This window comes from Ranitomeya variabilis, chromosome 5 (assembly GCF_051348905.1).
Source record: "Ranitomeya variabilis isolate aRanVar5 chromosome 5, aRanVar5.hap1, whole genome shotgun sequence".
NCBI lineage: Eukaryota > Metazoa > Chordata > Amphibia > Anura > Dendrobatidae > Ranitomeya > Ranitomeya variabilis.
The window spans coordinates 309,414,287-309,436,800 of NC_135236.1; positions in this window are offsets into that span (position 1 = coordinate 309,414,287).

Genomic DNA, 22,514 nt, shown 5'->3' on the forward strand with positions numbered 1-22,514 from the left:
TTTAGCTCCATCAATCCCTATATGAGAGACGAATGTGCCAATAGACGTGGTACACCATAGCAAGCTCCCACCCACCAAGGTCAGAACCGCTATATGCACAAAACAACCAGTTCTCTATAGAAAGCATTGTCTGGTACCAGAGGTTCAGCAAGAACCATAAAGTAAAGCCCATAGTGTATAAGTATGGAACTTCCTAATTTTTTAGAAATCCTACAATAAAATGATCATGCCCGTATCATCAACATAAATATAAGTAATATAAATGGAAGCCAAAGTTTTGTGTAGCAAGACAGTCGTAAAAACAGTCAAAGTTAGATAAATGGTCAAAAATGTTTGTGAGTAATCAAGTCCTAGAATTCATTTTCAGATGATCTCACTTTTCAAGGTCATTTCTGGGGTCCACATTCTAACGCTTATTGACATGGGTACGTGGACGAGAATTAGTTGGAATAGTAGTTTGGTATGGGATTGATCGAGTCCTAGAATTTTCAGATGACCTGACTTTGCAAGAACATTTGTGGGGTCCACACTCTAGAGCGTACAGATGTGGGTACGTGGATGAGAATTTGTTGGGATAGTAGTTTGGTATGGGATTGGTCAAGTTCTGGAATTAATTGTGAAATGGGGTAAAATGGGATCTACTAATTAAAATATTCTTTATCAATTGTTCCAAATTGTTCTACTGGGGCCACTAAGCAGAAAATAAAAATTATTGAAAAAAAAAAAACAACTAATAATTGTAGGTGGTGTGGTAGGTCTCAAAACAGGGGGAGATACAAAGGCCTGGTTGGGATGGGCATGTGGGGCAATAGAATCGGGAATCACTCCGTCTGCCATGCTTTCTGCAAACTCGGCATCTTTTTTGAGGATTGAGTCGAAGGCTTCCCCCGGTGCCATTGACTCAAATATGAGGCTCTTTACAACTTTTTCCTGAAAGTGCAGGAACGTAAGTGGTCCTTGGGATTTTTTATACAGGACAAAGCTGTTATATGTGGCAGTTTGAATAAGGTAGATTGCCACCTTTTTATACCACGCCCTGATCTTCCTCTTGACCAGGTATGGTTGCAGAACCTGGACTGGCAAGTCTACGCCACCCATATGTTTGTTATAGTCTGTGACGCAGACTGGTTTTTCCTTGTCCCTGGTGGCACCCCTCTCTCTGACCGTCACAGTGGTGTCCGTATGCAGTGTGGAAAGCATGTAGATGTCCTTCCTGTCTTTCCACTTCACTGCAAGAAGTTGGTCACTTGCAAGTGAGAATGACGCCCCCCTCTCCAAACGTCTGGACACCAACTGTGACGGAAACCCCACTCTGTTTTTCCTCACTGTCCCACAGGCCCCTGTATTTGCAGCATGGAGGGATTTGTATAGGGGGATGCTCGTGTAGTAGTTGTCAGTATACACGTGGTACCCTTTATGGAGAAAGGGCGTCATTAGCTCCTAGACAATTTTGCCTGGGATACCAATTGTCTGGGGGCAGTTTGGGGGGTTTATTTGGCGGTCCCTACCTTCATAAATTAGGAAGGTGGATGTCTACCCTGATGAGCTATCGCAAGTTTTGTATAATTTTATGCCGTATTTGGCTCTCTTGGAGGGAATAAATTGGCGGAATGACAGACGGCCCTTGTAGCTCATCAAGGACTCGTTGACTGCCACATTTTGCTCTGGGGTATAGGAATTTAGAAACAAAGTTTTTAGGAGGGAAATTAGGGGTCTGAACTTATTTAGCCGATCGTAGTTGGGGTCAGTTCTTGGGAGAGCTTGGGGATTGTCACTGAAGTGGAGGAATCTCAACAGGGCTTCGTAACGGACTCGGGACATGACGGCTGCAAATACAGGGGTGCAGTGGACAGCTTTTGTTGCCCAGTAAGAGCGGAGTGTGGTTTTTTTTACTAAACCCATATTCAAGGTGAGGCCTAAGAATTTTTTTATTTTGGGGACATTTGTGGGGATCCAGGAACGGGAATGAAAGGCAGTGGGTTTTTGGAAAATATATTGCCGGGCATATAGGTTTGTTTGGTGGATGATTAATTGCAGGACTTCGGGGCTAATGAAAATTTGAAAAAAATCAATAGGGGTAAAATTGGTGACATCTACTCTTATTCCAGGGGCTGCAGAAAAAGGGGGAATTTGAGGGGAAAATGAGGTGTCATTATACCACAGCGGTGGGGGGACTGCGGTACTTGGTCCTGCCTCTGAAGCTTCAGCAGTGATGACCGACTCCGCTACCATCGGGCTGGGGGATCCCGTGGAGCAAGAGTTGTCATCACTGTCTGAAAGCTGCTCAGCTTCAGAGGCAGGTTCTGTTTCACTGCCGGAGCTAAGCAGGCTGTAAGCTTGCTCCACGCTGAAAGTTCTGCGAGCCATTTTATTTATTTCCTCTGCTAACCCTAATATGCGTAACCCTAACCCTAAAAAAAATGTTAAAAAAATTATTAGAAAAAAAAATAATATTTTTTTTTTTTTATAATCCTCTGCTGATGATGCAGGGATTACGGAGAACGGGGGTGGGTAAATGGGATGCTGGTGGATGTAGAAATATGTTTTTGATAACTGACAGGGCAGCACTTGAAATGTAGTCTCTAACAATGTACAAGAGAAATGTACAAGTCATCCCCTGCTCACCTCTTCCCATGATTTCACCCCCGATGCCGTGAAGAATTTTCCTCTGCACCTGTCTGTCCATTAAAGGATTTTTCATCGCACCTCAATGGTGAGTGCTATTGCATTTTCTTTCTTGCTGAAGTTTGAAATGTAGTCTCTCTCTCTTCTCTCCCAGAACAACTACAAGGAGAGAAGAGAGAGGTACAGCCCAAGTGCTGCCATATTTATCAAATATTAGGGGTTTTAATCACTGTGATAGGACATATCACAGTAATCAAAACCCAGCAGCCACTGAGAAAATTCTCACTGGTTGCTGGGTATGTGCTGGCAGATTTTGGCGGGCACACTGCGCATGCGCCCGCCATTTTCTTCCAGCAGAGAAGAAGAAGGGGGGTCGGGAGCTGTGGGCTGGGGACCTGGGACCGGGGATCGGGGGACATCACCTGCGGGGGACTTCTAGGTACCGTGGGGGGCTCGGGGAACTCCATTTCTCTCCCCTCTGATGTGCGATCACATCAGAGGGCAGAGAGACGCAAAGCAAACTTTTTTTTTTTTTACATATTATATGCTATATGGAGCGATCGCAACCCCGGGGGTCTGTAAAGACCCCCGGGATTGCGATCGCTTCTGGGGTCAGTAAAAACCGACCCCAATACACTGGCGGGGGAAGCTAGATTTTGGCGGGCGCATCTGCACATGCGCCCGCCATTTTGGAGCCCAGAGGAGACAGAGGAGGGTCGGGGACCAGGGGGGCACCTTTTTCGGTACACAAGGTACCGTGGGGGGCTTGGGGGACCCTATTTCTCTCCCCTCTAATGTGCGATCACATCAGAGGGGAGAGAAAGAAAACGCAAGTCCGGAATTTTTTTTTTTTTGCGATCGCCGGTAAACGGTTAATTACCGGCGATCGCAAAAGTGGGGTCGGTATAAAACTGACCCCTATCATGTTTTCTGGGTTCTCGGCTACCCCCGGCAGCCGAGACCCCGGAGAAAATCAGACTCTGGGGGGCAGTATTTACTTTTTCCACAGCGCCGTTAATTAACAGCGCTGTGGTTTAAGTACCCTTAATGACCGCCGTTAAAAGGCGTATCGGCGGTCGTTAAGGGGTTAAATTACCACATTGGTTTATGTGCAATCCATAATTTTTTAGTGTTGTCTGTCCTATGCACCTTGCACTTTTTGGTTATTGATCACTTTGATAGTTTTTACTTTTTAAAGATATATATTAAAGGCTCTTTTGTTACCATTCGTATTATCTGTCTCTTTGATTTGTCATCAATTTTCCTCCTGCGACCATGTCCAGGGAGGTTGGCTACAGTCCCATAGATCTTAAATTTCGGAAAAATACTTGCAACTGTAGTCATAAGAACATCAAGCTGCTTGGAGATGGTCTTATAACCTTTACCTTTAACATGTTTGTCTATAATTTTCTTTCTAATCTCCTGAGACAACTCTTTCCTTCGCTTCCTCTGGTCCATGTTGAGTGTGATACGCACCATGTCACCAAACAGCACAGTGAGTATCTGTAGCCCTATGTACAGGCCCACTCACTGATTCCAAGATTGTAGACATCTGTAATGGTAGTTAGTGGACACACCTTGATTTAACATATCCCTTTTGTCACATTATTTTCAGGGGTACCATCATTTCTGTCCAGGCCTATTTCATGGGTTTTATTTTTTATTTTTTATTCTGTGGAAGCATGGTTGAAAAAAAATGCTTGACTTTCATTTGTTCATTTTCATAGATCCTTTATTTATTATTACTTTTGTCAGATTCAAGTTATTTCTGTGACCATTGTGGGGTTTTCTGTCATTAAACGAGGGGTACCAATTTTGACTGCGTGCATATGTATATATAGCCACACACATACATGTATGCATCTTACATTGTCTCCTTTAATATGTATATTGCAATCTCTTATTACACAGTGCTCTCTCTTGCTATGTACACCTCCGTCCCTTAAATGTCGGATTATATAGAGCCCTGTCTTCATTGCAAACCATCCTCTCTTGTTAGATATATAATGCAATGATGGCTGATGTACCATGGGAAAGCTTCTTTACTAATGGAGGAGCTGATAGACTGGTAGTCCGGTCACCGGCTGCTCCATCAGCAGTCATTTTATATATAGGAGAGGGGACTATGTAGCTAAGGACAGCGCTATACATTTTAATACATACTTATTAGTGACTACACTATATACAAAGGGACTGTGTTATACATAATAAGTGATTACACTATATACTAAGGGACTGTGCTATAAATAATAAGGCTACATTCCTGTATCCATGTACAGTGTCGGTATGCTCTGCGCTTTTACAGACACATTGAGAATGTCCTATGCTGACCCTCAAAATCTGATCAGAACAAAACTTTCTCAGATCCATGATTTTCATGTATTTGTGAATGGACCTATAAAACACTATGAGTCTGTGTACCATCCAATAAAAAAAATCTGGAAGCACACAGACATTTCACACAAATTTGAGAATGTAGAATAAGGGATATTACAGATAACATTATTACTCCAAGTCACGCAGAGCATATACAGAATAATATCTACATCCAGGCACTTACCGCTGACGTCTCGTCTGATTAGAGACGCTTTCTCCTGTTTCTTCTCCATCTGGTCAGAACTTCATGTCGACATCTCCCAGCCATAACTCGTCTTGTCACAATGATCATCGCAGCCCTGAAAATAACAAGGTCACATACACTGCTCAAAAAAATATAGGGAACACTTAAACAACATAATATAACTCCAAGTAAAACAAACTTCTGAGAAATCAAACTGTCCACTTAGGAAGCAACACTGTTCGACAATCATTTTCACCTGATGTTGTGCAAATGGAATTGACAACAGATGGAAATTATTGGCAATTATCAAGACACACTCAATAAAGGAGTGGTTCGGCAGGTGGGGACCACAGACCTACATCTCAGTACCAATGCATTCTGGCTGATGTTTTGGTCACTTTTGAATGTTGGTTGTGCTTTCACACTCTTGGTAGCATGAGACAGACTCTACAACCCACAAAAGTGGATCAGGAGACATAGAGGGAGCCGTAGGAGGGCAACAACCCAGCAGCAGGACCGCTACCTCAGCCTTTGTGCAAGGAGGAACAGGAGGAGCACTGCCAGAGCCCTGCAAAATGACTTCCAGAAGGCCACAAATGTGCAGGTATCCACACAAAGGGTTAGAAACCGACTCCATGAGGATGGTCTGAGTGCCCGATGTCCACAGATGGGGGTTGTGCTCACAGCCCAACACCGTGCAGGACACTTAGCATTTGCCACAGAACACCAGGATTGGCAAATTCGCCACTGGCACCTTGTGCTCTTCACAGATGAAAGCAGGTTCACACTGAGCACATGTGACAGACTTGACATGATTTGGAGATGCCGTGGAGAGGGATCTGCTGCCTGCAACATCCTTCAGCATGACTGGTTTGGCAGTGGGCAAGTAGTGGTATGGGGTGGCATTTCCTTTGAGGGCCGCACAGCCATCCATGTGCTCGCCAGAGGTAGCCTGACTGCCATTAGGTACCGAGATGAAATCCTCAGACCCCTTGTGAGACCATATGCTGTTGCGGTTGGCCCTGGGTTCCTCCTAATGCAGGACAATGCCAGACCTCATGTGGCTGGAGTGTATCAACAGTTCCTGCAAGATGAAGGCATTAAAGCCTATTGAACACATCTGGGACATCATGTCTCGCACCATCCACCAACGTCACATTGCAACACAGACTGTCCATGAGTTGGTGGATGCTTTAGTCCAGGTCTGGGAGGAGATCCCTCTGGAGACCATCCACAGCCTCATCAGGAGCATGCCCTGGCATTATAAGGAGGTCATACAGGCATGGGGAGGCCACACATACTACTGAGCATCATTCCTTGTCTTGAGGCATTTCCACTGAAGTTGCATCAGCCTGTAACTTAATTTTTCCACTTTGATATTGAGCATCATTCCAACTCCAGACCTCCATGGGGTATTAGTTGTGGTTTATGTTAATAATTTTTAGGTTTTATTGTTCTCAACACATGCCACTATGTAAATGAATATAGATTTACAACTGGAATATTTCATTCAGTGATATCTAGGATGTGGGATTTTAGTGTTCCCATTATTTTTGTGAGCAGTGTATATTGTTTACATACATGTGTCTCCCCCTTAATACAGATATGTTCCCCACCATTAAAAATATAAAGTGATAAGCAGCACTGTGTCCCCCATTAATTATAATTTCTGTCACCCAATAATATAAATTATTGAGTCTGTGACTCTGCTCAATTACAGTGGGGAAAAATAGTATTTAGTCGACCACCAATTGTGCAAGTTCTCCCACCTAAAAAGATGAGAGAGGTCTGTAATTGACATCATAGTAGACCACAAGTATGAGAGTCTATATTGAGAAAACCAATCCAGAAAATCACCTTGTCTGATTTGGCAAGATTTATTTTTCAAATTATGGTGAAAAATAAGTATTTGGTCACAAAAAAAAGCATCCTTCCTGCCAACACATTAAGACATGCAGCAGAATTTTCTCCTGCAAATCTTGAATGTGTGTACATAGCCTTAGTCCCTGTCCTGTGGTCCCCATTCATTGTAAATCCTTTAAAGCATCATATTGAATTTGGAGGTGGGAGAAGACATTATCAGGTACTGAGTATCCTCTGCCACCTCCCAATTTATTACAAGTCCCTGACAGAGTCTTCTCCCACCTTTCAGTTCCTCTAAAATGTCCTATGCACCTTATCACCTCCTCTCTTCAATAAATTTTAAGTCCCCAATAGCATCACAATGAATTGTGGATGGGGGATGACACTATCAGGGGCTCTATCCATATCTTATGTTCAACTCCCCCTCCTCTTCTTCATAAGTCCATTATAACTCCCCCTTACTCCCATCCCAATCCCCCACATCTATCATTGTCCTCCCACCACCCCCATTATTGCCCTCTCCACCACCTCCATCATTGTCCTCTCCACCACTCCAATCATTGTTCTCCCTGACCACCTCCATCATTGCACTATCCAAAACCCCATTGTTCTCCCCCACCACTCTCATCATTGTTCTCTCCCTGTTGTGAATTCTGTTGTGGTTTCTGCTCTTGAGCTCCCTCCGGTGGTTATAAGTGGTAGTGCTGCTGTTTGTCCTTCACAACAGTCATCAGCTGCTTCCACTTTGGACGGGGCTATTTAGTCTGGCTCCTTCCTTTAGTGAGTGCCAGTTGTCCATTGTTTTCTAGGGATCCACATCTCTGCTTGGTTTCTCCTTCTGGATTGTCCAAATCATCAAAGATAAGTCCTGGCTCTGTTTTTGCAGTCCACATGCGGTGGACTTAATAGTTCTGTGAATTGCTATGTTTTTTCTTGTCCAGCTTTGTCTGTGTTAAGATTTACTCAGCCAAGTTGGAAGCTCTGGAGTCACAGAGTTACCCTCCATGCCTTTAGTTAGGTGTGGAGATTTTTGTATTCTCTGTGGTGGATTTTGTAGTATTTTTTATACTGACCGCACAGTACTCTTTCCTGTCTTTTCTTTCTAGGTAGCGTGGCCTCCTTTGCTAAATTCTGTTTTCAGTCTGCGTTTGTAATTTCCCTCTCCTCTCACAGTCAATATTTGTGGGGGGCTGCCTTTCCTTTGGGAATTTTCTCTGAGGCAAGATAGTATTCCTGTTTCTTTCTTTAGGTGTAATTAGTCCTCCGGCCGTGACGAGGTGTCTAGGGAGTGACAGGAACATCCCACGGCTACTTCTAGTTGATGTGTTAAGTTCAGGGTCTGCGGTCAGTATAGAGGCCACCTACTCCAGAGCTCGTCCATGCTGCTCCTAGGCCACCAGTTCATAACAGTACAACTGGCCAACAATGAGTTAACCGCATCTCAAAAGTAGGGAAAGAAAGTGCTGAGCCATTTTTTTTTCTGTACTCTGTTGTGTTTTTTTTCCCTCTTCACTTCTGGGTGGCTCAGGAGTTAGGCGTTGACATGGATGTTCAGGGACTTGCTTCTCGGGTGGATCAACTTGCTGCTAGAGTACAGGGTATTTCTGATTATATCGTGCAGACTCCTGTTTTAGAGCCTAGAATTCCTACCCCCGATCTGTTCTTCGGGGACAGGTCCAAATTTTTGAGCTTTAAAAATAACTGTAAACTGTTTTTTGCTCTTAAGCCCCGTTCCTCTGGTGATCCCATCCAGCAGGTAAAAATTGTCATTTCTCTGTTGCGTGGTGACCCGCAGGATTGGGCATTTTCCCTGGAATCTGGGAATCCGGCCTTGCTTAATGTAGACACCTTTTTTCAGGCGCTTGGGTTATTGTATGATGAACCTAACTCTGTAGCGGCAAGAAGCGGGTATCCATTTAGGATCCTATTATTGTTATTTTATTGTTTTTACATTTCTTCACTAATGTTTCTCTTCTTTGATTGTATATTTTCTAGTTTTAATCTATTGAAGTCTGAGCGCTTCTTGCATCTCTTCATATTCATACCATCGCTGGCCGCAGCAGAATGTCTCCCACCATACAGCAACCTTCATTCTTCCACAACAAAATGGATTGAGTCTCCAGTTTTTCTAATTATGACACTTTATGCTGTTGCATTATCATCTGTGGTGGGGATGTATGAGTCCGTACATTAATGATTATTGTTTTCTTACTGTATTATTATTGATTGCTCTTCATGGATCATATTTATCGGTGACACCGATCATTCTGCTCGTTTCTATTCTGTAATAAGCTTTTGCTTTTGAAATCTTTTTTATATACTTACTGGCCGCTCACTTGCCGGAGTGTGCATGTGCCGCCTCTCTCCTTGTCCCCTGCCGCGGCGGCGTCTCCTTTGCCTCGCGCGTGCGTTCTGGGTCTTCGGGCCCAGGCGCGCCTGTGATGCATGACGCCCTCTACGGCATAGGACTCGGTGTGCGGCGTGCGCATGCGCCGACACATCCGGCATTCATTGGATGCCACTTTACATGTGACCGGTCACATGATTATCTGCCGGCGATATTTAAAGATGGTGGATACGCTCAGGGGCATCTCCCCTTGATAAAGCAATCAACATCGTGGGCGAAACGCGCGTCGGGGACTGTGCTTGAGGATCTGACCCGGTGTGCGCCGCCTTGGTGCCCAGCAGCGGTAAGAGTAACCTGTACTATCGGTCACTTTATGCCAGTTTGGCTCATAGACTTAGACACAATTATAGGAGTAGGTCTCTTATCAATAATGGTATGCATGCTGGCCCCATAGACGGTGCACACTGGGCGATTCCCACCTATCCGTTTTACCATCCTGGTTTTTTACTACATGTCGTGTAAAAATTTTTGTATGGATTAGTTATTATGTATGTGCACTAATAAAGTATTTATTACCTATATACTCCGAGTTTTCACCCATTTTCTATAATTTGCATGATGCTGTTGTGCTGGGGTTTCCATGGTTACAGGTACATAATCCGGTGTTGGATTGGAAATCTATGTCTGTGACTAGTTGGGGTTGTCAGGGGGTTCATGATGATGTTCCTCTGATGTCAATTTCCTCCTCCCCCTCTTCTGAAATTCCTGAGTTTCTGTCAGATTTCGAGGATGTTTTCGATGAGCCCAAGTCCAGTTCCCTTCCACCGCATAGGGACTGTGATTGTGCTATTGATTTGATTCCAGGCTGTAAGTTTCCTAAGGGTCGACTTTTCAACCTGTCTGTGCCTGAACATGCCGCCATGCGGAGCTATGTAAGGGAGTCTTTGGAGAAGGGGCATATTCGGCCATCTTCTTCTCCATTAGGAGCAGGTTTTTTTTTTGTTGCCAAGAAGGATGGCTCCTTGAGACCCTGTATTGATTATCGCCTCTTGAATAAGATCACGGTCAAATTCCAATACCCTTTGCCTTTGCTTTCTGATTTGTTTGCCAGAATTAAGGGGGCTAGTTGGTTTACTAAGATTGACCTTCGAGGGGCATATAATCTGGTTCGTATTAAGCAGGGTGACGAATGGAAAACTGCGTTTAATACGCCCGAGGGCCATTTTGAGTATCTTGTGATGCCATTTGGACTCTCTAATGCCCCATCTGTGTTTCAGTCCTTCATGCATGATATTTTTCGGAATTATCTTGATAAATTCATGATTGTATATTTGGATGATATTTTGATTTTTTCAGATGATTGGGAGTCTCATGTGAAACAAGTTAGGATGGTATTTCAGGTCCTTCGTGACAATGCCTTGTTTGTGAAGGGGTCTAAGTACCTCTTTGGAGTACAGAAGGTTTCTTTTTTGGGCTTCATTTTTTCTCCATCATCTATAGAAATGGATCCGGCTAAGGTTCAGGCCATTCATGATTGGATCCAGCCCACATCCGTGAAGAGCCTTCAGAAATTTTTGGGCTTTGCTAATTTTTATCGCCGTTTCATTGCCAACTTCTCCAGTGTGGTTAAACCCCTGACCGATTTGACGAGGAAGGGCGCTGATGTAGCTAATTGGTCCTCTGAGGCCGTTTCTGCCATTTCAGGAGCTTAAGCGCCGATTTACTTCTGCCCCTGTGTTGCGTCAGCCGGATGTTTCTCTTCCTTTTCAGGTTGAGGTTGACGCTTCTGAGATTGGGGCAGGGGCCGTTTTGTCTCAGAGGAATTCTGATGTTTCCTTGATGAAACCGTGTGCCTTCTTTTCTCGAAAGTTTTCGCCTGCGGAACGCAATTATGATGTCGGCAATCGTGAGTTGTTGGCTATGAAGTGGGCATTTGAGGAGTGGTGACATTGGCTTGAGGGGGCCAAGCACCGTATTGTGGTCTTGACCGATCATAAGAATCTGATTTACCTCGAGTCTGCCAAACGGCTGAATCCTAGACAGGCCCGATGGTCCCTGTTTTTCTCCCGTTTTGATTTTGTTGTCTCGTATCTTCCAGGTTCTAAGAATGTTAAGGCTGATGCCCTCTCTAGGAGTTTCTTGCCTGATTCCCCTGGGATTCTTGAGCCGGTTGGTATTCTTAAGGAGGGGGTGATTCTTTCTGCCATCTCTCCTGATTTGCGACGGGCTCTTCAGGAGTTTCAGGCTGATAAACCTGATCGCTCTCCAGCGGGGAAACTGTTTGTTCCTGACAGATGGACTAGTAAAGTGATTTCTGAGGTTCACTGTTCTGTGTTGGCTGGCCATCCTGGGATTTTTGGTACCAGAGATTTGGTTAGTAGGTCGTTTTGGTGGCCTTCTTTGTCACGGGATGTGCGTTCTTTTGTGCAGTCCTGTGGGACTTGTGCGCGGGCCAAACCTTGCTGCTCCCGCGCCAGTGGGTTGCTTTTGCCTTTGCCGGTCCCTGAGAGGCCTTGGACGCATATTTCTATGGATTTTATTTCGGATCTTCCTGTTTCCCAGAGGATGTCTGTTATCTGGGTGGTCTGTGACCGGTTTTCTAAGATGGTTCATTTGGTACCTTTGCCTAAGTTGCCTTCCTCTTCTGAGTTGGTTCCGTTGTTTTTTCAGCATGTGGTTCGTTTGCATGGCATTCCGGAGAATATTGTGTCCGATAGAGATTCCCAGTTTGTTTCTAGGTTTTGGCGGTCCTTTTGTGCTAAGCTGGGCATTGATTTGTCTTTTTCTTCCGCATTTCATCCTCAGACAAACGGCCAAACCGAGGGAACTAACCAGACTTTGGAAACTTATTTGAGATGCTTTGTGTCTGCCGATCAGGATGATTGGGTGGCTTTCTTGCCATTGGCCGAGTTTGCCCTTAATAATCGGGCTAGTTCTGCTACCTTGGTGTCACCATTCTTTTGTAATTCTGGGTTTCATCCTCGTTTTTCTTCAGGGCAGGTTGAGTCTTCTGATTGTCCTGGGGTGGCCTCTGTGGTTGACAGGTTGCAGCAGATTTGGGCTCATGTTGTGGACAATTTGGTGTTGTCTCAGGAGGAGGCTCAGCGTTTTGCCAACCGTCGTCGGCGTGTGGGTTCCCGGCTTTGGGTTGGGGATTTGGTCTGGTTGTCTTCTCGTCATGTTCCTATGAAGGTTTCTTCCCTGAAGTTCAAGCCTCGGTTTATTGGTCCTTATAGGATTTCTGAGATTATCAATCCAGTGTCTTTTCGTTTGGCCCTTCCAGCCTCTTTTTCCATCCATAATGTTTTTCATAGATCTTTGTTGCGGAAATATGTGGTGCCCGTGGTTCCCTCTGTTGATCCTCCTGCCCCGGTGTTGATTGATGGGGAGTTGGAGTATGTTGTGGAGAAGATCTTGGATTCTCGTTTTTCTAGACGGAGGCTTCAGTATCTTGTCAAGTGGAAGGGTTATGGCCAGGAGGATAATTCTTGGGTTGTTGCCTCCGATGTTCATGCTGACGATTTGGTTCGTGCCTTCCATTTGGCTCGTCCGGATCGGCCTGGGGGCTCTGGTGAGGGTTCGGTGACCCCTCCTCAAGGGGGGGGTACTGTTGTGAATTCTGTTGTGGGTTCTGCTCTTGGGCTCCCTCCGGTGGTTATAAGTGGTAGTGCTGCTGTTTGTCCTTCACAACAGTCATCAGTTGCTTCCACTTTGGACGGGGCTATTTAGTCTGGCTCCTTCCTTTAGTAAGTGCCAGTTGTCCATTGTTTTCTAGGGATTCACATCTCTGCTTGGTTTCTCCTTCTGGATTGTCCAAATCATCAAAGATAAGTCCTGGCTCTGTTTTTGCAGTCCACATGTGGTGGATTTAATAGTTCTGTGAATTGCTATGTTTTTTCTTGTCCAGCTTTGTCTGTGTTAAGATTTACTCAGCCAAGTTGGAAGCTCTGGAGTCACAGAGTTACCCTCCATGCCTTTAGTTAGGTGTGGAGATTTTTTTATTCTCTATGGTGGATTTTGTAGTATTTTTTATACTGACCTCACAGTACTCTTTCCTGTCTTTTCTTTCTAGGTAGTGTGGCCTCCTTTGCTAAATTCTGTTTTCAGTCTGCGTTTGTAATTTCCCTCTCCTCCCACTGTCAATATTTGTGGGGGGCTGCCTTTCCTTTGGGAATTTTCTCTGAGGCAGGATAGTATTCCTATTTCTTTCTTTAGGTGTAATTAGTCCTCCGGCCGTGACGAGGTGTCTAGGGAGTGACAGGAACATCCCACGGCTACTTCTAGTTGATGTGTTAAGTTCAGGGTCTGCGGTCAGTATAGAGGCCACCTACTCCAGAGCTCGTCCATGCTGCTCCTAGGCCACCAGTTCATAACATCTCCCCCACCTTCATCATTTCCCTTTCCACACCCCATCATTGCCCTCCCCATGACCTCCATCATTGCCTTCTCCCCCACCACCCCATCATTGCCCTTTCCACCACCTCCATCATTGCCTTCTTTCTCACCACCTTCATCATTGCTCTCTCCCCCACCCCATCATTGTTCTTTCCACCATCTCCATAATTGCCTTCCCCTCCACCAACCCCATCATTGTCCTTTCCACCTCTATCATTGCCTTTATCCCCACCACCCCCATCATTTTCTTCTTCCCCACCACCCTCATCATTGCCCATTCAACCATCTCCATCTTTGACTCCTCCCTCACCACCCCCATCATTGCCCTCTCCTCCACCTACACACAAACACCACCACTCACCTCCGCACACACAGAGTTTGAGCATCACTCACCTCTCTGTACACTCCTCGGCAGCTGCAGTGCACACACACACAGCACCACTCACCTCTCAGCACATTTACCGCAGCACAGCATCACCGGCAGCTTCCTCTCTCTGGCACAGCCAGCTGCTGAATAATGATGTCATCCAGCCACACGACTGTGACAGGAAGTGTGGGTAGGAAGCAGGATGGATCCTTGCAGCTCTGCTCAGCTGCCACTTTCTCCTATATGCAGTGGAGCTGCAGAGATCGCTCCCTGCCCACCGCATATGAGGGCAATCTGGCCAGGGACCCCCCTGAGCCTCGGAATCGAAGAAACGTGCCAGATTACCCTCATTATTAGCCCCCTCCAGGTGTCCCCCTCCACCTCTGGGCCCCGGTGCAGCTGCACTGGTTGCACATGCAGCATGTCCGCCACTGTATTAACCTGCATATTATCAATTCATTGGATATCGTTTTGTATCACTCTGTTCAACTACCTTTTCCCATAGATCTGTTGACAATGCTTTTGCTTTTCCCATTCCTCAAAATCCAGAAATGTCAGTGGCTGGATGAAAGATGCAAGAGTCTGTCCGGATCCCAGAAACTCACTCAGCTTTTATGCAGTTTAACTTTTGATCAGGATCATTTGGATGTTTTGGGTTGTCATTATGATTTAAAAAGAGAAAACACAGTTGTTTGACAAAAATAGGTTCACCCAACCACTAACCATGAGTGGAGAAAAAGTTTTTCTGTTAACATTCATATTCTCTGAAAAAAGGTCAAGAAAGCAAAAATTCTGCTGGGGTATGTAAATTTTGAGCACAACTATATTTTCTCCACTGCAAATAAAACAAATCACCAAATGAATACATTATAAATCACCTATTTTTCACCAGTTAAAAATTGAAGAGAAAAATTGGTATCATTATGTCTATAAATGTCTGAGCCAGCAAAATGTAAAGCTATGTAAGTGATTTGGTAAATGACAAAATGAAACAAATCCCAGATTTGTTGTTTTTTTGTTGCCACAATACTCCCTAACATTGTATAGCAAATGATCATAATATTGTATACACACAAAAATATTATTAATTAAAATATCAGCTAGGCATGCAAAAAGCAAGCCCCCCACACAGGGTCTGCAACGAAATAATAAAAAAGTCTTGGGTGTAAGGAAATGGTGACACAAACAACATTTATTTTACAAAATACAGAACTTTTTAACTACTAAAATATAAACAGTTCAAATTTGGTATCGCTTTAATTATACTGACCCACATAGTCATATTGCAGTGTGAATGCGCTATAATCAGAATCCAAAAATAATGTTGGAATTTAATTTTTTAAGTATGTTATTTGGTTTAAAAAGGAATGAGGTAGGGAATGAAGGCAAAGGGAAGGGAAAAGGAAAGGAAAGGAAATTTCTGAATACCTCCCTAGTAGTGTTGAGCATTCCGATACCGCAAGTATCGGGTATCGGCCGATATTTGCGGTATCGTAATTCCGATACCGAGATCCGATACTTGCCGCATATCGGATACCGGAATCGGAAGTTCTCAATTCAAACAGCACGAATTCAGCCAATGAGGAATGATTACAAGTGTGGGCACATCCTGTTCAGCATGGTGGGCATGAAACTACTGGCAAGGCTGTGATTGGCTGCTGAAATGATGTCATGCTGCAGTTTAAAAGTCGCTGGCGCCATTTTGGGCTCACTCTGCTGTGAATTCAGTTAGGCATAGGACGCTGTATTCTGACTGAGGGCCAGTTGAGATAGCGATTTGCTTCTTTGTGCTTTTCCCAGGCTAATTTAGCAACCGCTGTGTGTTCACCTTGCTTTTGCCTTGCAGCGCTGTTTTCACAGTGATCTGCAAGGTCTCTGTGTGTGTGTGTGTGAGTGCAGCCCACTCTGTAGTCTGTGTGCAGCCATAGCCGGTTGTATCCAGCTCAGGGTGGTTCACTGACTCATACAGTTCTATCCATTCCATTGTCCTTTTTTGCAAATAGTGCAGGCTGCTGCACATTTTTTCAAATAATTCCTATTAGTGGCTTTCCACCCGTATCCAGCTAAATTGTGGAAAAACACTACATAGGATAACGTAGAGGAGGTTTTTGGGGCCTTGCAGCGCCGTTTACGGCTGTCTGCACGGTCTCCGTGTGAGTGCAGCTCGCCCTGTAGTCTGTGTGCAGCCACAGCCGGTTGTATCCAGCTCAGGGTGGTTCAATGACTCATACAGTTCTATCCATTCCATTGTCCTTTTTTGCAAACAGTGCAGCCCGCTGCACATTTTTTCAAATAATTCCTATTAGTGGCTTTCCACCCGTATCCAGCTAAATTGTGGAAAAACACTACATAGGATAACGTAGAGGAGGTTTTTGGGGCCTTGCAGCGCCGTTTACGGCTGTCTGCACGGTCTCCGTGTGAGTGCAGCTCGCCCTGTAGTCTGTGTGCAGCCACAGCCGGTTGTATCCAGCTCAGGGTGGTTCACTGACTCATACAGTTCTATCCATTCCATTGTCCTTTTTTGCAAATAGTGCAGCCCGCTGCACATTTTTTCAAATAATTCCTATTAGTGGCTTTCCACCCGTATCCAGCTAAATTGTGGAAAAACACTACATAGGATAACGTAGAGGAGGTTTTTGGGGCCTTGCAGCGCCGTTTACGGCTGTCTGCACGATCTCCGTGTGAGTGCAGCTCGCCCTGTAGTCTGTGTGCAGCCACAGCCGGTTGTATCCAGCTCAGGGTGGTTCACTGACTCATACAGTTCTATCCATTCCTTTGTCCTTTTTTGCAAATAGTGCAGCCTGCTGCACATTTTTTCAAATAATTCCTATTAGTGGCTTTCCACCCGTATCCAGCTAAATTGTGGAAAAACACTACATAGGATAACGTAAAGGAGGTTTTTGGGGCCTTGCAGCGCCATTTACGGCTGTCTGCACGGTCTCCGTGTGAGTGCAGCTCGCCCTGTAGTCTGTGTGCAGCCACAGCCAATTGTATCCAGCTCAGGGTGGTTCACTGACTCATACAGTTCTATCCATTCCATTGTCCTTTTTTGCAAATAGTGCAGCCCGCTGCACATTTTTTCAAATAATTCCTATTAGAGGTTTTCCACCTGTATCCAGCTAAATTGTGGAAAAACACTACATAGGATAACGTAGAGGAGGTTTTTGGGGCCTTGCAGCGCCGTTTACGGCTGTCTGCACAGTCTCCGTGTGAGTGCAGCTCGCCCTGTAGTCTGTGTGCAGCCACAGCTGGTTGTATCCAGCTCAGGGTGGTTCACTGACTCATACAGTTCTATCCATTCCATTGTCCTTTTTTGCAAATAGTGCAGCCCGCTGCACATTTTTTCAAATAATTCCTATTAGTGGCTTTCCACCCGTATCCAGCTAAATTGTGGAAAAACACTACATAGGATAACGTAGAGGAGGTTTTTGGGGCCTTGCAGCGCCGTTTACGGCTGTCTGCACGGTCTCCGTGTGAGTGCAGCTCACCCTGTAGTCTGTGTGCAGCCACAGCCGGTTGTATCCAGCTCAGGGTGGTTCACTGACTCATACAGTTCTATCCATTCCATTGTCCTTTTTTGCAAATAGTGCAGCCCGCTGCACATTTTTTCAAATAATTCCTATTAGTGGCTTTCCACCCGTATCCAGCTAAATTGTGGAAAAACACTACATAGGATAACGTAGAGGAGGTTTTTGGGGCCTTGCAGCGCCGTTTACGGCTGTCTGCACGGTCTCCGTGTGAGTGCAGCTCGCCCTGTTGTCAGTTCAGCCCCAAAAAAATAAATAAATAATAAAGTTCACCAAACACACCACTTTACAGTTGTGTAGGCCACATTAGCTCATATTAAAGTCTAGTCCACACTTTAGAAAATTAGTGTTTCTTATAACTGTTAGGAGCTGTTCAGGAATAAGCACACTAAGCCGTTAGTACTTTTCTGCTTATCTTTATCAGTCAACCAAGATGAAGAAGGCAGGGAGTAAGGCACGTGGGCGTGGGCGCGGAGCAGGGAGAGGACGTGGGGATTCTGTGCCTGCTGCGGGCACCGGTGACTCATCATCACCCAGTTTCAGCAGGGAACAGTCCTTCATGCGCAGCTTTGTCGGAGAGCGCCGTACACCGCTGCTGCGTGAAGGCCAAATTGAAGCCGTTGTCGGATGGATGGCAGCTAACGCATCGACTTCAATTAGTGCCACATCCTCTCAGACACAGAGCACTGGAGAGCACCCATCTGTCTCTTCACCACCTGCCAAATTGCCCAGGCAGACAGAGAGCCCAGGACAGGAGCCGTCTCTACTTCTGTTCTCTGAATCTCTTGGCTTGGAAACAGGGGGCCAGCCAAGCAGCAATGGAGAAATGGAAGAAGAGGCAGTGTGCAGTGATGCCCAACAGCTTTTTCTCTCTGAGTCTGAAGAGGCAGGCCGGCCAGTGCCTCCGGTCACCACACCGCAGAACGCATCCGCTGATGACACTCAGGTGCCACTTTCTGGTGCGTGCTGTGCTGCTGAGACTACCCAGGAGGAGCAGTTGGTGGCAGAGGGTAGTGTAGATGATGAGGTCCTTGACCCATCGTGGCGTGAGGGACAGGAAGGTGGTGGGAGCAGCTCTGAGGAAGAGATTCCCATGGCCAAAGAGGGAGAGGGAGGGGGAAGACTGCGGATCCTGTAGCCTCCACTTTGGCACCCATTAGGAGCATGTCTCTTCCAAAAGCCAAAAAGGGCGCTTCCAAGACTTGCAGTGCCTGGTCCTTTTTTGACACAGTTGCAGATGACATTTGCTTTGTCAAATGCAAGGTGTGTCATCATAAAATCAAAAGAGGGAAAAATGTCAGCAATCTCAATACCTCCAACATGTGGAAACATGTGCGGACCAGGCACGTGGTGGAGTTACAAAAACACACTGAAGACCTAGGCCAACCAACAGCGGCAGCTACCACCGCTTCAGCTCGTGTTGCCTCTTCCTCCAGCTCACACACAGCTGGTTCGACTTCCTCCCAGGATCGCCATGGAAGAACCTCTGGCACTGTTGTCCAGAGACCCACTGTAATTCCACCCGCAGCACCACGTCCCAGTCATACTCACACTCCCAGACCAGTCTACAGCCATCGGTAGTACAGGCATGGGAGAAAAGGCGGCCTTTCTCATCAAACCACCCATGAGCACAGGCTCTGACTGCAGGCATTGCCAAACTTCTGTCACTGGAAATGCTGTCATTCAGGCTGGTGGAGACTGACAGCTTCCGTGACTTGATGTCATTGGCAGTCCCACAGTACAATGTGCCCAGCCGGTTTTATTTCAGCAGGCAAGCCATCCCTGCCCTGCACAAGCATGTTTAGGGACACATAAAACACAGGCTACTGAACGCCGTCAGTAGCAAGGTCCACCTCACCACCGATGCTTGGACCAGTCTCCATGGACAGGGGCGATACCTTTCCCTCACTGCCCATTGGGTTAATGTTGTTGAGCCGGGTACAGATCGTGCGAGTGGCGCAGGATGTGTCCTGCCCACTTCAAGGATTGCAGGAATCCAGTCTGTACGCATTGACTCCTCCTCTTACACAAGTTCCTCAGAATCATCGCTGCAGGAGCCGTCACAGTCCACCTCCACATGGACCCGTGAACGTTTACCTGTTACGACCGACATGAGCACAGCCATGGCCAAACGCCAACAGGCCATCTTGAAATTAATTTATTTGGGGAATCGAAGCCACACAGCGCAGGAGCTCTGGAATGCCATCAAGCAGGAGAGCGATGTGTGGTTTGTGGCAGCGAATCTCCAGCCAGGCATGGTAGTGTGTGATAATGGCCGAAATCTGGTGGCAGCTCTGGGCCTCAGCAACCTCACTCACATCCCATGTCTGGCACATGTGCTCAACTTGGTCGTGCAGAGTTTTTTGAGGGACTATCCGGATCTTGATGCACTGCTGCACAAGGTCCGCCTAGAGTGTGCTCACTTGCGGCGTTCCAGCACGGCAAAATCATGCATTGCGGCTCTGCAGCGCCGATTCCGCCTTCCGGAAATCGCATCATATGTGACCTACCTACCAGGTGGAATTCCACGTTACATATGTTGGAGCGGTTGTGTGAGCAGCAGCAAGCAGTAATGGAGTACCAGCTGCATCAGGCGCAAAGAAGTCGCACTCCGCGCCGTTCAGACTTCACAACCACAGAGTGGGCCACTATGAAGGACGTCTGCCAGGTTTTGCATCCCTTCGATTATTCCACACGGATGGCGAGTGCAGATGATGCACTAGTCAGCATGACTGTCCCCCTTATCTGCCTGCTTGAAAAATCACTGCAAGCGCTAAGGGATGATGTTGTGGAAGAGGTGGAGGATGAGGATTCACCATTTCCATCATCTTCTGGACAGTCAGCGCCACGTGGTTCCTCACAAACGCGTAGGCAGGGGACACTTTGTGAGGAGGATGAGGAGGAGTCAATGGAGGAGGAAGACATCGGTCCAGAGGAGGGAGTTACACAATTGTCCAGTAGCCAGTGTGTACAGCGAGGGTGGGTGATGACAAGGGGGCAGAGATCACGCCTCAAGCAGGGGACAGCGTTTCTTGGCCAGTTGGCAGTCTGCAGCACATGGTTGATTACATGCTGCAGTGCCTGAGAAACGACCGCCGCATCGCCCACATTCTCAACATGTCTGATTATTGGGTGTTCACCCTCCTCGATCCTCGCTACCGGGACAACGTACAAAGCCTCATCACACCATTGAACCGGGAGCGTAAAATGCGGGAGTACCAAGACACACTGGTGAATTCCATCATCTTCTCCAGTCCAACTGAGAGAAGTGCTGCTAGTGCTTTACAAAGCAGCTCAGTGGGTCCAGGCAGTGGAGGAGGCTCTGCACAAAGAGGGAGTGCCTCTGCCTAAGGCAAGACCAGTATGGCCAACTGTGGCACAGTTTTGTGTGCCCGCCACAAATGTCTACACCATCACAGACGGCTCCAGTCAGCAGGAGGCAACGGTTCCGTCAGATGGTGACAGACTACATGTCTTGCCCTCTTGCTGTACTCCCAGACGGCTCTTCCCCTTTCAAGTTTTGGGTCTCTAAGCTGGATACATGTCCAGAGCTAAGCCAGTATGCATTGGAGGTGCTGGCTTGCCCTGCGGCTAGTGTATTATCGGAATGCGTCTTTAGTGCTGCAGGTGGTGTACTATCAGACCGTCTCATGCGACTATCCTCCGATAATGTTGACCGGCTTACTTTCCTGAAAATGAACCAGGCCTGGATCTCGCAGGAATTTGCCACTCCTCTTCCTGATTAAATAATTGGGTGACTGTCTACAGTATCCAGGTCTCCTGTTGTGTTCATCTTTCTACCACCTGAACTGTAATTCCTGGGCTCCAACACCGCCAGTTGAGGCTCAGAAGTGCCGTCTGTCAAAACATACGACCCAGTGTTATTGGGTGTCAGTAACGTCAGCTGATCCCCAGCTGTGTAGCCGGCAATGTGTCCTGCGACCGCCACGCTGACACAACAACTGAAATGTAAGGGAACCTGTCCCCCCCCAGGCGTTTGTTACTGAAATAGCCACCTTGTGCAGCAGTAATGCTGCACAAGGAAACGGTAACTATTTTTGTTTAGCTCCTTGCACATGCAGAACTTAACACTTTTAAAGTGTGTCCACTGATACCGTAAAACCATCCCGGAGGTGGGACTTTCCTTTGTAATGGGACGCAGCACACCCGTCATTCCTACCCCCTTGGCGCCGTGCGCCGCCTCCTCCACGTTGTTTAATTCTGTCCCGGAGCCAGCGCTGTTATGTTATCCCTTGGCCAGACACACTTTGCGGTGCCCGTCTTCTGACATCATTTGGTGTCAGGCTGGCTGTGCCTGTGCGGCCGCGCTGGCCGAGATCCCGCCTCGCAGTGTATTCTGATTTAATCACACTGCGGGCCTGGGATCCATGGGCATGCGCAGTGCATATCTTCACCTCAGGCTGTCACTCATCTCCCTCCGCCTTCTTCAGACTGTGCGCCGTCAGCTGATCCCTAATAGCATGCCACGGCCGTGACACCGCACAGTCTGAAGAAGCCGGAGGGAGGGGAGTGAGAGGCGAGGATATGCACTGCGCATGGCCACGGATCCCAGGCCTGCGGTAGGATTACATTAGACGACACTGCGAGGTGGGATCTAGGCCAGCGCGGCCGCACAGGCGCAGCCAGCCTGACACCAAATGATGTCAGAAGATGGGCAGCGCTAAGTGTGCCTGGCCAAGGGATAACATAACAGCGCAGGCTCCGGGACAGAATCAAACAACGCTGAGGAGGCGGCGCACGGCGCCAAGGGGGTAGGAATGACGGCTGTGCTGCGTCACATTACAAAGGAAAGTTCCACCTCCGGGACGG